At 41.2% G+C, this 14,156-nt stretch overlaps 1 protein-coding gene across 2 annotated transcripts in view; it reads left to right on the top strand.

Annotated features, from left to right (window-relative positions):
* The window catches only part of grik5 (glutamate receptor, ionotropic, kainate 5), a 90,447-nt gene continuing 76,291 nt past the window's right edge, over positions 1–14,156 (top strand). For both annotated transcript variants that reach the window (XM_072680545.1, XM_072680546.1), the window contains exons 1-2: positions 1–292; positions 8,008–9,080. The gene's annotated coding sequence lies outside the window, so the exon portion shown is untranslated. The remainder of the gene's footprint in view (positions 293–8,007; positions 9,081–14,156) is intronic.

Genomic DNA, 14,156 nt, shown 5'->3' on the forward strand with positions numbered 1-14,156 from the left:
GATGGAGGGAGGGAGGGGGTTGGAGTGAGTGTGTGAGAGTGTATGCAGCTTGCGGTGCCCCTGCTGTGGAATTACAGCAGGAGAACGTTGTAGGGGACCTGAAAGAGAGCAGTTACAGGAGGAAACGTGTATGACAAGTGGACGGACTGGACCGGACCGGGCTTGGGAAGACCACCGGTCATCTGGGAGAAAGAGAATAGGGTCAGGAGAGAGAGAGAGAGAGAGAGAGAGTGTGTCTTTTCTCAAATCGGCTCGGCCTGTGGCTCCCTCTTCCAGGGGTCGTCTCCTCACGGTGAGTGTGTATGCATATGTAAGTGTGTGTGTGTGTGTGTGTGTTACATCATGCACCATCATGTCATTCATGCTTAATACACATCTTCATTCATGTCTGCCAGCAGGAGCTGATCACAGACGAGGGGCCGACTTTGCCTTTGAATTGCTAAGAAAGACGCTGCCATTGCCATACCATTGACTGTGTGTGTGTGTGTGTGTGGTGGGGGGGCGCCAGTGTGTGTGTGTGTGTGTGATTGGTATTCTGGAAGCGGACCGTGCTCAGAATGGCTCCACAGAGCGGGGATTGTGTTAACCTGCGGAAGATCACACTCCAGCCACAGTTTTCCAAAGCTGCTCTCTCTCTCTCTCTCTCTCTCTCCCTCTTTTCCTCTATGTCTCTCTAAGTCTCTCGCCCACATTTCTTCCACGTTTCCTCCCCATTCTTCTTCTTCTTCTTTTTTTTTTGCCCCTTTTTCTCTTTTCTACCCTGGCTGCTCTTCTCCCATCTCCTCCATCCCCCTCTCCTCCCTCACCTCCATCCCTCCCTCCATCCCCCACTCTGAGTCAGAGAGGGTGCTGATGTATTTGAGGGAAATCTGGCCGTGTTACATTGCTTTTTGGCTCTTTCTCTCTCTCTCTTTCTCTCTCTCTCTCTCTCTCTTCTTGTCATTCCCTCCCTCTCTCGCCCCTCCATTCATTGGCTGGGCATGCAGGGGCCCTTCCTGTTGCTTAGCTGAAGGCGCCTGTGTGTGTGTGTGTGTGTGTGTGTGTGTGAGAGAGAGAGAGAGAGAGAGAGAGAGAGAGCATGCACAATGGTTGCTAACTGCTACATCTGGCTCAGAGACGGTCAAACGCGGCTTTAGTCATGCTGACATTTGTTGCGTGTGCGTTTTCCGCGTGCGCGCCCTGGTGCTAACCGCTAACAGCTACGCGTGGCTCAGAGATCACTCAAAGGCAGCTTTAGTCATGCTGACATTTGTTGCATGTGTGTGTACGAGTGTGTGTGTGTATGAGTGTGTGTGTGTGTGTATGAGTGTGTGTGGTGTGAAGAGAACATGGCAGCGTTCGTCTGCCGCCTTGGAGGCAGGTTTCTCACATCCCATCGATCCCGATCGTGCCCTCACACACACACACACATAAACACACTAACACACTAGGATACACACACACACATACACACAAACACATGTTCACCCTCACACAACAGCACTAACAAGCTGAAAGGTCCCGCGGGGGTACGACTCTGTATTGATTAAAACCCAATAGTCAGGAGCTGTTAAAGGTTAGAGTTCAAACTGCCCCGGCAGTCCGTCTGTCCAGTCTTACTGACCCCGTTTAATCCCTTAAACTGCAGGCTTATTGCTGAGCAACTGTTGTTAATTATTCAGGAGGTAGTAGGAATGATTTGGATTCCAGTATAAATTGTTTGGATTCCAGTATGAATTATTCAGTAAATATTATATACTTATTCTGTAAAAGCTATCTACTAAGTATTTGGTATCCAGTATGAATTATTATATAACTGCTGTGGATCATTTGGAAACTGGTATGAATTATTCTATCTATACTATAAATGATTTTGTATCCAGTATGAATTATATGATTATGATGGCACTATGAATGATTTAGAAACTGGTATGAATTAGTCTACATTTAGAATAAAGTATTCCATGTCTGTTATGAATTATTCAGTATCCACTATGAATTGTTCAGTATGTAATATGAACTGTTTCTTAAGTATTTGGTATCCAGTATGAATCATTATATAACTACTATGAATACTACATCCACTATAAATTATTCCAGATCTAGTATGAATTATTCAGTATCCACTATGAATAATTTAGTATCTAGTATGAACTATTTGTTAACTAGTATGAATTATTTGGTTTCCAGTGTAAATTGTTTGGTATCTGCTTTGATGTACTCAGTAAATATTATCACTTGCTCAGCATCTAGTATGAATTATTCTGTAGAAATGATCAACTATTTGGAATCCAGTATGAATTGTTTGGTATCTACTATGATTTACTTAGTAAATATTATCACTTGCTCAGCATTTAGTATGAATTATTCTATCTATACTATCAATGATTTCGTATCCAGTATGAATTATTCCATAAGTACTATGAATGATTTGGAAACTGGTATGAATTATTCTACACCTTGAATAAAGTATTTCATGTCTGTTCTGAATTATTCAAAATGTAGTATGAATTATTCCAGATCTAGTATGAATTATTAAGTATCTACTATGAATTGTTCAGTATGTAGTATGAACTGTTTCTTAAGTATTTGGTTTCCAGTATGAGTTCCTTGGTTCCTATCATGAATTATTCAGTAAATCCTACCACTTGATCAGCATATAGTATGAATTATTCTGTAGAAATGATCAACTATTTGGTATCCAGTATGAATCATATTACTACTATGAAAAACTGGTATGAATTATTCTACATCTAGTATAAATTATTCCAGATCTAGAATGTTTTTTTCAATTATTTAGTATCTAGTATGAACTATTTGTTAACTAGTATGGTAATTATTTGGTATCCAGTATGAATTATTTCGTAACTACTATGAATGATTTGGAAACTGGTATGAATTATTCTACATCTAGTATAACGTATTCCATATCTAGTTATTCAATATCTACTATGAATTATTTAGTATCCACTATCAGTTATTTAGTATGGATTATTCAATATCCACTATGAATTTTTTGGTATCTAGTAAGAATCAATCAGCAACTATTAGACATTATTGGAAATCAAGTACGAATTATTTGGTAGCTAGTATCTGTTATTCAGCATCAACTACAAATGATTTAGCATCTCTTGTTCTATTTATTTAGTAATTATTCAGTATCCAGAGTGAATTATTCATTAAACTAGCCCTAAACCTGATACTAACCCTAACTAACCCTATTCTCAACTACAACCCAAAACCTCAACCAGCCCTAGACCTGACATCACCCTTAACTAAACCTAAACTTAACCCCAATATTAACATCTAACCTAACCCTAAACAACCCTTAACCCAGACCTCGTCCTAACCCTAACTTCAGTCTAAAACCTGAATGTAATTCTAAACCCAATTTTCACTTCAACCCAGATCTTAATCCTAATCATAAACCAGAACCTAAAACTAGCCTTAACTTAACCCAACCCTAACTTTAATAAACCTAACTAAACCCTAACCTAACCTGAACCTAACCCTAAACTGAACTTTAACTTCAACCCAAAACCTAAAACTAGCCCTAGACCTAAACTTAATCCTAATGTTAATATTTGAATAAAACCTGAACCTAGCCCTAAACGACCCTCAACATCCCAAAAGCCAGACCTCGTCCTAATTCTAACTTTGTCTTCAGCCTAAAACCTAATCATAATCCTAAACCGAACCTTACCTTCAACCCAAACTCTAAACCTAATCATAATCCTTATCCGAACCTTACCTTCAACCCAAACTCTAAACCTAATCATAATCCTAAACTGAACCTTACCTTCAACCTAAACTCTAAACCTAATCATAATCCTAAACCGAACCTTACCTTCAACCCAAACTCTAAACCTAATCATAATCCTAAACCGAACCTTACCCTCAACCCAAACTCTAAACCTAAACATAATCCTAAACCAAACCTTATCCTCAACCCAAACTCTAAACCTAATCATAATCCTAAACTGAACCTTACCTTCAACCCAAACTCTAAACCTAATCATAATCCTAAACCGAACCTTACCTTCAACCCAGAACCTAAAACTAGCCCAAAACCTGACACTAACCCTAACAACCCTATTCTTAATTTCTACCCAAAACCTAAACCTCGCCTAACCTCAACCTTAACTTCAGCCTAGAACCTCATCCTAACCCTAGGCTTAACACTGAACCTGATCCTAAATCAGACCTTAACTTCACGAGCCTAACCTAAATGGCGGCCTTTTAAGCTAGTCCTAAACCTGATCCTAAACCTAAAAAGTAAGGATCAGTGATTCTTACGGTTCCTCAGTGAGGAACCGACCGTGGAACTAAAGCACCAGTGACTGTGAGAGTGAGGAACTTGAGGCCTTATCTTCTGCATGAGAGAGAGTGTGTGTGTGTGTGTGTGTGCGTGTGTGTGTGTGTGTGTGCGTGTGTGCGTGCAGAAAGTGTGTGAGGGTGAGCTGTGAGGCCAGTCAGAAGAATGAAAGAGTGAAGGTTGAGGACAGTGTAGAAGGAGTCGCTGTGTGTGTGTGTGTGAGTGTGTGTGTGTGAGTGTGTGTGTGTGTGTGTGTGTGTGTGTGTTTATGTGTGTGTAAAGACTGATGTGTGGGATAAGCGAGAGTGACACAAATGTCTCTGTTCCCGCCCCCTCTCTCCCGTCCCGCCGGCCTGCCCCGACTTCCTCCCTCTACTGTTTCATCTCTCAGGCCTCTCTCAGCTCTCCAGCACGGCTTCATGGCTCGGCCTGGTCCTCACCCCTCCTCTGTGTGTTTGTTCAGATTAAAGGAGCAGTTTGGCAAACAGGCCGATTTACACGACTTCACACTGAACCCTCGTCAGAAGTAGAGTCAGAGTCAGAGTCTCTCCCGAATGGAAACGTCCACTCGGACGCTGAAAGCTGTCTGCTGCGGCTCCCCGTACGCTGCTAGCCAGGAGTTACAGTATATGACGTTATCACATACAGCTGCCAAACACGGCGCGGGCAGGGAATTACTGACCTCAGACAAACAAACCAACAACAGCCTGTTTACAAAATGTGTGGATAGAAACGTGTTCAGTGTCCACTATGAATTATTCATTAACTACTAATATAAAGTAAATAATACTGCTAATAATTATTCAGTAACTATGAGTGTATCTACTATGAGTGATTCAGTAACCACTATGAATTATTCAATATCTATTATGAGTGATTCAGTAACCACTATGAATTATTCAATATCTATTATGAGTGATTCGGTAACCACTATGAATTATTCAATATCTACTATAAATGATTCAGTATCCACTATGAATTATTCAGTATCTACAATTAATCATTCAATATCAACCATAATGTATTCATTAACTAGTATGAATTACTCAATATCTGCTATGAGTGATTCAGTATCTACTAGGAATGATTCAGTATCTACCATGGGTTATTCATTAACTAGTATGAATTATAGTAGATATAAGTAAATAGTACTGATAATAATTATTCAGTAACTACTATTAGTGATTCAGTATCCACTATGAATTATTCATGAACTAGTATGAATTATTCAATATCTACTATGAATTATTCATGAACTAGTATGAATTATTTAATATCTACTATGAGTTATTCAGTATCCACTATAAATTATTCAATATCAGCTATAATTTATTCATTAACTAGTATGAATTACTCAATATCTGCTATAAGTGATTCAGTATCCACTATGAATTATTCAATATCTACTATAAGTGATTCAGTATCTACCATAAATGATTCAGTATCTACTATGAATTATTCAGTATCTACTATGAGTTATTCAGTATCCACTATGAATTATTCAGTATCCATTATGAGTGATTCAGTATCCACTATGAATTATTCAGTATCTACTATGAGTTATTCAGTATCCACTATGAATTATTCAGTATCTACTATGAGTTATTCAGTATCCACTATGAATTATTCAGTATCTACTGAGTGATTCAGTGTCCATTATGAGTGATTCAGTATCCACTATGAATTATTCAATATCTATTATGAGTGAATCAGTATCCACTATGAATTATTCAATATCCGCTATGAGTGATTTAGTATCCACTAGGAATGATTCAGTATCCACTATGGGTTATTCATTAACTAGTATGAGTGATTCAGTATCTACTATGAGTGATTCAGTATCCACTATGAATTGCAGTAATTAGATTACTGCCTGTTTGATTTCAGTTGACTCAGTTGGTCGTTCCGGAGATATTTGGAGTCTGAAGTTTGCTTCTTTGAAGCTACAAGGCTAATGTGGTCTGTTTCTGGCTTTCTGATTGGCTGCTGCGTATTGCGCCTCATTAACAAACAGCAGCCCGAGCGAAAACCAGGAGAGTAAAAGGGAGGATTTCGACTGGACTGAGCTGCTGAGGACTCCCAGGCTGAGAGTGGGGGTGTGATGCAGGGAGGATGGTGGGCACACGGGGACGTGTTTAGTCTGGCGCGGCCGTGGCTGTGGCTGCAGCTTTGCGATGGCGGTGTTATGGTGAGATGGCAGTGATTAACACTACTGCAGGCAGCAAGTTTACAAATACACCAACCAGCCATAACATTAAAACCACCGACAGGAGACGTCAATAACACTGATGGTCTGGTTCCAGTGGCTCTGGTCAGGGGGTGGAGACCACAGGACACCTTCAGAGGTCTTGTGGAGTCCATGCAGTCCATGCCTCCACAGGTCTGAGCTGTTTTCATGGCTACACTTTATTAGGCCATATCATATTCATGGATTTGAATGTTTGCTCAGTGGTTTCTGGGTAGATGCAGATGAGCAAGCTCTGCCATTGGTTAGGACTTCAACAGCAGAACTGAAGGCCTAATGGAAAGGCCTAACCCCCAGCTCTAATCAACCAATCACATTATTATGATTTTCCAAAGGTAACTTTAGAAACGTAACTCCAGGCCTACTGGGAGATGCGGACAAAAGTATTGGGACACCTGCTTATTCATTGTTTCAGTCAAGGAAGGGGATTGAAACAGAGTTGATCCTGCTTGTGTTAAAGTAGCTGTCTCTGCTGTCCAGGGAAGAACTCTAGGCTTTCTACGAAATGTTATGAGTAGAGCATTGCTGTGAGGGTTTGATGGCATTCAGAGTGTGAGCAAGGTCAGGATGTTCGATGAGTGTTAATAAAATAAAATGAAATGTATTTGAAATGGATAAAAACACACTCCTATTTTTTCCCATCCATCATTCCAGAAAACACAGTTCCTCCACTGCTCCACAACTCAATGCTGGGGGGCTTTAGACCCCCCTCAAGCCCACGCCCGGCATTAGGCAGCATGGTGCCAATAGGTCCATGTTTATCTGCTCCAGTGGGAATGCACACCCACAGCTCGTCTAGCCCCTGTGGAGAGGAGAAGTACTGCCCATAGAATAGGACTCTCTGGAGCAGATAATATGAGCCTATTGGCACCATGCCGCCTAATGCCAGGCGTGGGCTAGAGGGGTATGAAGCCCCCCAGTAGCAGCACTGAGCTGTGGAGCAGTGGGACTAACTGTGTTCTCTGGAAAGATGGATGGTGGAGCTCCGTCCAGTACTTTGGGAATGGATTGGGGGTTAGCTGGGGATGATGAGACCTTATTGATACTCTCATTGCTGAATGCAATCAAATCCTCACAGCAACACAACACCACAACACAACTCAACACAACTCTAGTAGAAAGCCTTTTCCTTCCCTGTAGAAACAGCTCCTCTAACAAAAGCTGGATCAGCTCTTTTAAATAAGCCCTGATTTCAGAAGAAGCAGTGAATAAGCAGGTGTCCCAATACTTTAGTCCTTTTCACTGCTTGCATAACACTACGTTTCCAGCAAACACTACAGGATTTTTGGTCTTTTTAGCCTTTTTTGGGGTCAGGTCATTATGATTAGTCAATGATTAGTGATGAAGTGCTGAACATCCTCCTCCATCCGTTAACTGAACGTCCATCAACGTTTAGCGAGAGCTCTTTTCATCCGATTACGATTACGCCACTGCGGAAGCTCTAGTGACTGTCTGTGTTTCCTTCTAGGTTCGAGGCCAAAAGACTGACCACAGCAACGAGGAGCGGCCCGTATCCGATCTGCGGCCGGGCCGGGTGGTGGCTCGTCCGGGATGCTGCCGTCTGCTCTACTCAGCGCTTCTGCGACGGGAGGTTTGGAGTAGATGTCACCACCATTAGGAGACTGACCTTTGCGTTTCACAGGATCGGGCTCCGTCGCTTGTTTATCCGGGCCTGGACGCTTGTTGTGTCCGGCCGGCCCTGAACTGTCTGAAGTGTCTCGCCTGGAGACGAGGCAACTTCCGAAACATCGGCTTGACCTTTACTCAAGTGAAGGCTTCGTCATGTGATTGCAGCCAAGCCCGGCCTTCCCTCAGAGCTTCCTCGCCACCTTGGAGAGCGGACAGTCGTCCGGCGAGATCGGGGTGGACAGGAGAGGCGAATACCGCCACCACCCCCGAAAAAACACTCTAGCGTGGAAGTGTGTGAAGTGTTTGGGTGTGTGTCTGCCACCATGGGCGAGGGAGGAGGCCGGAGACTAACAGGAAGAGGCAGCTAAATGTTAGCGCTAACTTTGGAGGCCAGGTGTTACATGGAGGTGTGAGAGCGAGCGAGTGGCAGCGAGTGCGTGGGTGGGCGAGTGTGTGTCCGAGTGCGAACAAGGTTGATGGACATTGCGTGTTCGTGTGTGTGTGTGTGTGCGTGTCTGTGTGTGTTAGCATGAGAACTGGTTGGGATTGGCGGCGATTGGCCTTCGCGAGTGTGGTGTGATGCTGCTGGCCGGGCGGAGGGAACATCTGGAGGACAGGAGATAAGAGGGAGAACAGGGGGGATAACAGGGGGGTTCCAGCTCCTGTGTTCTAGACTGCAAGGGAGGCCCGGAACAGGCTTTAACCGGGCCTCGGGCCTCGTTTAATGACTCCCGGCCCTCCGTACTGGATTACTACACCACCGCCGCTGCAGCAGGAGCCCCTCAGTCCTGCTAGGGCTGCCGCCACTGTCCACTCTGCCTGACCGGAGCTTCACCGCGCTTCCCCGAAAGATCCGAGCTGGCTGGTTAACGTGGCGACCCGATGGCATCCTGACGACGCACGCTTCACTCTGTGAGTAAAGCACTTGTACTCGGGCCTCCCTACGGTGTGTGTGTGTGTGCGCACCGTCAGACGGGTTGCATCTCCTCCTGCTTGAATGCTCTAACAACCCTTGCTGTGTTTTGTTGTTTGTTTATGTGTGTGTGTGTGTGTGTGTGTGTGTGTGTGTGTGTGTGATCCTACAATCAAATGATAGCTTGTCAGGCGGCGTTAGCTCCGGTGTGTTGGATTCGGAGATTCCTGGATAGGGATCTTAGAGCTCCGCTCACTTCAGTTTCCAGCTCTAAACCTGTCCCATCCGCGATGTGGACAAAAGTATTGGGACACCTGCTCCTTCATCGCTAGATTTTAGAGGCGACATGAGCAGTAGTGAGGATTCAGGATGCTGAATGATGATGATCACCACCCCACCTCATCCTCCCATGGTGTAGGTCCCCCTCGTAGGTCCCACCCATACAGCTCTGACCCGTTGAGGAATGGTCCAGAGATCCTAATGAGAATTAATGGCCGGTTCACCGGTCGTCCTTCCTTGGAGGTGCTGCCCTCTGCACACCCGGAACACCACACAAGACCTGCCTGATGTTTTGGAGATGTTCTGACCTGGTCTGACTCATCCAGAACATCACGGGTTGGTTCTTCATAATAATAAACACAGGCCCCTCTCAGTGGTTGTAATGTAATGGCTCATTGGTGTAGACACAGGATACACTGCTCCTCCCCAGCACACTGTGAGCTTGCTTTACAGCCATTTGGGCCAGTCCAGCTCCCTCCATTACCTGACAATCAGTCTGGATGTGCCCTTAACCTGTCCATTGAGCTGTGAAGAACAATCCCCCTCCCCCCCCCGGTTCCCCCTCACATCAGGCTGGCCAGGTTCACAGATGTGAGGCCTGAGCACTGCTGCTGTTCCAGTGATAGAGGCACTTTCATGGGGGGTATGGAAGAGATGTGTAAAGCACTAACACACACTCACACCGTTGCATTAAATATATATTTTGAAATAAATAAAAAACCACACTTTCTACAGTTTGTCATATATATAATTTCATATAAATTATTTATTAAATTATATATTCATTATTTATATTATTATATATCATCGCCAAACATGGAACAAACCAGAAGCTCAGTTTGAATAAATCCAGTTAAACTATCTGAAGTAAATCAACAAATGATTCAGTATCCATTATGAATGATCCAGCATCTATAATTCATTATGTAATATCTCGTATAAAATATTCAGTATGAATTATCCAGTATCTATAATTCATTATTTAATATCTCCTATAAAATATTCAGTATGAATTATCCAGTATCTATAATTCATTATTTAATATCTCCTATAAAATATTCAGTATGAATTATCCAGTATCTATAATTCATTATTCAGTATCTACCATAAAACATTCAGTATGAATTGTTTAGTATCTATGAATTATTCAATACAAATTATGATTGTTTCAGAATCCACTATGAATTGTCCACTGTCTATTATGAATAATTCAGTTTACTACAAAATATTCAGTATTCAGTATGAATTGTTCAGTATCTATGATACTGTGGATTATTCAATACATCTTATGATTTTTTTTCCAGTGTCCAGTATGAATTATTCAGAACTATAAAGTATTTATTATCGATTTAACAAATTATGCAGTACCTATTATGGAGTATTCTAGAGTCTAGTTCGAATTATTCAGTATCTGCTAGGAATTATTTGGTATCCACTATGAATTATTCCTTATTCACTATAAATGATTTAGTAACTGTTATGAATTATTCCGTATCCACTATGAATTGTTTAGTAATTACTATGAATTACCCTGTATCTATTATGAATTATTCAGCTACTACTAATAGGAATGATCCCATATCTATTATGAATTATTCCGTACCCACTATGAATTATAACTACTAACATAGTAACTACGAGGAATGAGCCTGTGTGTATTACGAATTATTCAGTAACCACTATGATGTATTTAGTAACTACGAGGAATGAGCCTGTGTGTATTAGGAACGATTCAGTATCCACTATGAATTACTTGGAATGATGGCATATCGAGTACTAAGAATGATTGAGTATTCACTATGAATTATTTATTAACTACTTGGAATTATTGCATATCCACTATTAACAATGATTGAGTATCCACTATGAATTATTTAGTAATTACTATGAATGAATGATTCCATATCCATTAAGAATTATTCAGTACCCACTATGAATTATAACTACTAACATAGTAACTACTAGGAATTATCCTGTGTATTATGAATGATTGAGTCTCCACTATGAATTATTTAGTAATTACTTGGAATGATGGCATATTGACTATTAAGAATGATCCACTATGAATTATTCAGTACTTACTATGAATGAATGATTCCATATGTATTAAGAATTATTCAGTATCCATTATTAATTATTTAGTAACTACTATGAATGAGCCTGTGTCTATTATGAATGATTGAGTATCCACTATGAATTATTTATTAATTACGAGGAATGAGCCTGTGTGTATTAAGAATGATTGAGTATCCACTATGAATTATTCAGTACTTACTAAGAATGAATGATTCCATATCCATTAAGAATTATTCAGTACCCACTATGAATTATAACTACTAACATAGTAACTACTAGGAATTATCCTGTGTATTATGAATGATTGAGTCTCCACTATGAATTATTTAGTAATTACTTGGAATGATGGCATATTGACTATTAAGAATGATCCACTATGAATTATTCAGTACTTACTATGAATGAATGATTCCATATGTATTAAGAATTATTCAGTATCCATTATGAATTATTTAGTAACTACTATGAATGAGCCTGTGTGTATTATGAATGATTGAGTATCCACTATGAATTATTTATTAATTACGAGGAATGAGCCTGTGTGTATTATGAATGATTGAGTATCCATTATGAATTATTTATTAACTACTATGAATGAGCCTATATCTATTATGAATGATTGAGTATCCACTATGAATTATTTATTAACTACTATGAATGAGCCTGTGTGTATTATGAATGACTGAGTATCCATTATGAATTATTTATTAACTACTATGAATGAGCCTATATCTATTATGAATGATTGAGTATCCATTATGAATTATTTATTAACTACTATAAATGAACCTATATCTATTATGAATGACTGAGTATCCATTATGAATTATTTATTAACTATGAGGAATGAGCCTGTGTGTATTATGAATGATTGAGTATCTATTCATCTGTACGTTCTGTAGTTATGAGGGTGGGATTGTTCAGCCTAAAATATGAACTCTGACTTCCTGTCTGACAGAACAGCGAATCCGAATCCCATCAGTTTGAGATTCTCACATCTCCAATATTAGCAGACGGGTTCGTCTCCGAGGAGAGAGAGAGAGGGAGAGGCATGTGCTGGTGTCCACCACACACCTCTAGGTCAGACTGGTCACTGGGCACCAAACCACACATGAATACACTACTGTGTGTGTGTGTGTGTGTGTGTGTGTGTGCTGTTGACATGACCATTTTGGACTCTTGTAAAGCTATGGTTGGCACCCATGCCGGGTCTGAGCGCACTCATTAGCCATCGCTGCTACTGCCGCATTTATACACCTCTGTGATGCTGGCCGGCTCTGTTGCCATGGCGCCAGGCCGCTGTTGTTTACTGGCAGGCTGCGGTTATCAGGAGGAGCTCAGGTGTCCATCGTTATAAAAACTGGGCTTATGACAGAAGTGGTTCCTATATGATGGCAGACTGTCTGCTTTGAAGAGCTGCAACTAATGACCGGTTCTGTAATGGATTAATCTGCTGACCGCTGTTCGATTAACAGAACCTTTAGGCCTCGGGCTGTTTCCTGTCCCATCATTCAAACTTCCTTCCTCCTGACCAGAAGTTCCTGAAAACAATAGCAGCCACCTACGCTTCATTTACTGCAATACTGCGACACTGCTGACAGAATGACCATGTGTATCGACCTTTTTTAGTGTCCACTATGAATTATTCAGCCTATACTGTGGATCATTCAGTATCTATAAAGATGCAGGATCCACTATGAATTGTTCTGTAGCGACTATGAAATATTCAGTTTCCATTATGAATTATCCACTAGCCACTGTGAATTATTCAGTATCTACTATGAATTATTCCCTAGCCACTTTATTCACTAGCCACTATGAATGATTCACTAGCCACTGTGAATTATTCACTAGCCACTATAAAGTATTCACTAGTCACTATGAATTATCCACTAACCACCTTGAATTATCTACTAACCACTGTGAATTATTCAGTATCTACTATGAATTATCCACTATCCACTATGAATTATTCAGTATCTACTGTAAATTATTTACTAGCCACTATGAATTATCCACTATCCACTATGAATTATTCAGTATCTACTGTAAATTATTTACTAGCCACTATGAATTATCCACTATCCACTATGAATTATTCAGTATCTACTGTAAATTATTTACTAGCCACTATGAATTATCCACTATCCACTATGAATTATTCAGTATCTACTGTAAATTATTTACTAGCCACTATGAATTATCCACTATCCACTATGAATTATTCAGTATCCACTATAAATTATTCACTAGCCACTATGAATTATCCACTAGCCACTGTGAATTCTTCAGTATCTACTATGAATTATCCACTAGCCACTATGGTCTCCAAAAAGTCAGGCAGGTCTTGTAAGGTGATCCTGGTGGTCAGTACCTACCAAAAAAGTGCCCCAAAGAAGGACAACCGGCTCAGGCTCAAGGCTCAGGTACGCTCCTGTAGCAGGCCTGTAGATCCACCTTCAGAGGTCTCAGGGCTCAGCCTACTTGAGTAGATAGGGAGAGTATGGGCGATGTGTAGCCATGTGTTAGAGTAGCAGTGCTGCTGAAGCCACAACAAGCTCCAAAGCCTGCAGATCTGTTCAAGACGTGGCGTAACAGACGGCGGCGGCCCGGTGCCGTTCAGCCAAAGCTGAACAGAAGGCCAAATCAGAGGGACTATCTTTCCACACCCGAGATAACAACTCAGATCCCGTCTGCCTGCTCAGAGGGACGGCTCCGTA

Source organism: Salminus brasiliensis, chromosome 5, assembly GCF_030463535.1.
Source record: "Salminus brasiliensis chromosome 5, fSalBra1.hap2, whole genome shotgun sequence".
NCBI lineage: Eukaryota > Metazoa > Chordata > Actinopteri > Characiformes > Bryconidae > Salminus > Salminus brasiliensis.